At 32.1% G+C, this 3,963-nt stretch overlaps 1 long non-coding RNA gene across 1 annotated transcript; it reads right to left on the bottom strand.

Moving 5' to 3' along the window:
- Window positions 1-2,365: 2,365 nt before the first annotated feature.
- LOC111911341 (uncharacterized) lies at window positions 2,366-3,257 on the bottom strand. Its single transcript, XR_002856839.2, has 2 exons — window positions 2,769-3,257; window positions 2,366-2,597 (listed from the first exon to the last, which is right to left on the bottom strand). It is a non-coding gene; the product is annotated as an uncharacterized LOC111911341 (long non-coding RNA).
- Between the last annotated feature and the right edge of the window lie 706 nt (window positions 3,258-3,963).

Below are 3,963 nucleotides of genomic sequence, written 5' to 3'. Positions count from 1 at the left end.
TTAAGTTGGTGAGTTCATAAGAGTTTTGTATGAGAAAAATTTGTAATTTTTCTTTGTAAAATGATAGAGCATGCTTTCAGAAAATCCAATATTTTCTTTAAAAATAAGTTGTAGTCTTAAAACCCTAAGACCAAAAATTTATAAATATTGATGTACTTGAAAATAGTATTATGTAGTTTTATCAATATATAGAACCATTTGAACGTATGTTATCCCCGTAAACCAAATGTATTATTAATACCCCATGTGAGTTATTATAACCATGCTAAAACTAGTTGGCCTGCTGCGATGTTCTTCAGGCGTCAGAATGTTAGACAATTGTCAGGTCTAGTTGTAGCTAACAACTTAGTGCGGGACTGTCAGTCCCGTATAGATCTATACACAAGTGTCGTGCTCTCTTACCGAGACTCTGGTTATAATTCAGGACTTTAGTATGTACTCAGCTAGGTATGGTGAAGACTATGTCTCACAAAATTGTATCAACAAGTTTATGTATAGTGTAATGAAAACCCTTTTGTGAGTGGAAAATATTACCTTTCCATAGATAATAACATTATTTCATGCAAATAATACTTTTACACAACTTAAAGAAGAAGCATGCATAACAACTTGTGTTATTACACAAGTTTACTTGTATCCCCCCCCCCCCCCCCCCCTAAAACGGGGAAAACGCGAAAATATGGGGTATGAACTCACCTTGAGTGTGTTTGTGGTTGGATAAAGAGATGAAGATGAAGGGTTTCAAGCTTAGAACACTTGAAGACTCGTGAAGAACACTTGAAGATTTGAAAACCCTATGGATAATAACATATGATAATGTGGGTAAATGGATTGAAACTAGTTTATATGTGTGTAGAATCACAAGATTAGGAAGAGAATACTTACCAACACTTAAGAACCAACTTGGAAGAATGAATCTATAGAGGATTGAAGTTTTTTCTTAAGAGAAAGAGGTGAAAATGAAGATGATGATGTGGGTGAAGGGCCTCTCGGCCGCAACATAAAAGAGAGAGTGAGGATAGGGTGGGGTGGGTATGCATGGTTATATGTTTTATAAAGGCTTGGATGTATGGTGGGTAAGGATTTGGTTGGGAAAAATTAAAACATTCTTGTCTAGTTATGGGTTTTATAACCCACAAAGTCAATTCTTGTATTTTTTATAAAATGTTGGCATTTTTTATATAAAGAGATGATATTTTATAAAAAGTATGGTAAAATAATGTATAATTACTAAATTTTTAATCATAAAAATTCAAATTATTATAAAAACCTCAATATCATAAAAAATATTAGCACATGGTGTTATGAATATTATTTATACCAAATTAATACATACTTGAATTATCGAATTTCACTTGTTAATCCCAAATAGGATTATTATTCAATAATTTCTGAAAAGAGCAGTACTTTATATTAACACTTGTAAGTTATACATTAGGAATGTTAGGAACCATACTAAATCCTAATACTAATCGAGTTGACTAAAATTTCGTATTTACCAACCATTGACGCTTTTCTCAATGGTTTTGGCCTTATGTATTTATCTACCAATGAATGCAACGTTAACTAACTTTTATTAGTATAATCGTAAAAATTCAATTTACAAAACATGTTTGCGCCGCGGCATAGTTAATACATGCTTTAAATGCGAAGACATCTTCATACTTAATAGCCAGAATTATAGAAAATGTCCCTTTGGTATGGTGGAAATTATATGTTTGGTCCAACTTTCATTTTCATTACATCGAACGTTTTTATGGTTTATTTTTTTCATTTTTTGTTTTTTGCAAAACCAATCATTTTCATTAACAGTGTCAATTTTGTTGTCAGTTACTTGTAAAAGAATAATTTTACCCTTTTTATGTCGTTTTTCTTATTTACATTATTATCATTAATACTTGTAAAAAAATAGGCATGAGAATCCATAGTACGGAACGAGAAATAATATATGAAAAAATGAAATTGTTACGAAATTAAATATTGATTTCGTGTTTGCGTTAAATGTAAAAAACACCAAATCATGCTGTGTTCAAAATCCGACAGGATATATCATTTTTTGCATGTTTACTATCTTTTGTATAATTAATTATAAATTAAATGTTTTTTATTTTATATTTTAATGTTGGTCTTTTTATCTTGTATTAATTGAATAGTTTTCGGGTTAGTAAGCAAAATATGACATCATGTCGTGTAATGGTTGTGTTAATGATGTCGTTTCATTTTTGTCGTATCGGCTAAAACACGACATGACTGTCTGATTTACTATTCATACTATTCCTATAAAAAACATTTCATCCCACCACAATCACCTCTAGCTTGATTGTCTACGCCTATTTTACCAAAACATGTATCATATTCTAATATCTAAATAAATCAAAATCATTTCAATAAATGATAAGTCAAATATAGGTATGCGTACCTCAAGGCTCATAGTAATATCATATACGCCACAGGGCAATTACATTAAAATGAAACTTTAACTAAGTAAGGCTGCAAGAATATAATGATATCAAAGTTTTAAGGCTATGTTAAGGTCAAGAAACGATATCGATAGCAATTCGCACACTCCTTGTAGCTGTTACCCACAACTCGATCCTCTGCAAAATCCCAACAATTTGATAAGAAACAAGTTATATATATAACTCTACATATTTGTTCTGAAGCAATATATGAATGTTTTGTGATATATTATATGTATATATGAAGCACAATATCTATGTATATGTATATGTGTGTGAAAGAGAATGTTTATATGAAGCATGCAATACCATTAGAGCGCAACCATGGAAAGGGTATGTAAGGTATCGTCGTAGGATTGTTGAGCCGTAGACATCCTTTCTTGAGCCAAACGGAGGATTCGTTGCCATCTCCTTCGACTGGTGGCCTGAGACATGACTATCTGGCCCAACTGAAAGACAAAAAGACTGGAGTCGTTTCCCATGGATTCAACAATGTCCTTTATTGGCCTCAAATTCAGTAGTAGTTTGAACAAGAATGGCCACATTAAGGTGGCCAGAATTGGAGTAGCAGTAAAAGCGTGACACTTTGAAAGCCCTACCAGTTTCACCTTTGCGACTACCAGACAGTGTAAAGGCATACTGCTTGATATGGAAGAATGAAAGAATCTGGAATTAATATTGGGATACCAATATCATGGATTTGTGTTGGGATAATTACATGGATATATGTGCTTCATCGTGGAAGACCTCTCTCTCTCTCACACATACTAAACACACACTAGAATTTGCAAAAGCAAACGATCCCATTGGTGGGGCTTATCAATTCTTGATTTAGGAAGCTTCCTTGAAGTTGCTACTAATGTCATCATTCCCTTGACGTGAACCACATGGAGACAACATATGAGCTACAAACAATATACCATGACCCCATGACATTAGCATGAGAAATTTCAAGAAGTATGCGACAAAAAGATATGTAATACAATCATATATAAATTAGAAAATGTATATTTTATTATAAAAAACTAACCAAATGTATTGTAAATAGTATACTCGTCTACATTGTTGAATATCAAACTAATACACACGTAAGGAAACCGACAAATAATATTGAGAATTATATGTCGATTGGTTGCGAATTATAGATCCAATTATTATATATAAAGTTCCAACATACATGTTTAAGATCGTGATCAAAGCCAACAAGCTACTAACATTTCTAGGATAAGGCTATAAACGACTTGAGAGTCGACTAAGAGATTGCATAAACTTAAAATGGAATTGATTGTGATGTTTTGTATAGAATTTAGATAAAGTGTTTGTTAATATTGTTTCTATATATTGCCATTTGTATATTGGCCACCCGACATGTAACACACGACTTTTAATTAGGATAAAAAAAAATCTCATTAAACATGCTCTTAGGATGGAGGGGCTAGTACTTGACTAATGTAGTTAACGTAAATCCTTATTTCAGTGGTGGAATCAATCATGTTTTTATCAT

This window comes from Lactuca sativa, chromosome 4, assembly GCF_002870075.4.
Source record: "Lactuca sativa cultivar Salinas chromosome 4, Lsat_Salinas_v11, whole genome shotgun sequence".
Classification (NCBI taxonomy): Eukaryota; Viridiplantae; Streptophyta; class Magnoliopsida; order Asterales; family Asteraceae; genus Lactuca; species Lactuca sativa.
Note: the sequence above shows the minus strand (reverse complement) of the source record. Positions and strands in the feature narration are given on the sequence as shown.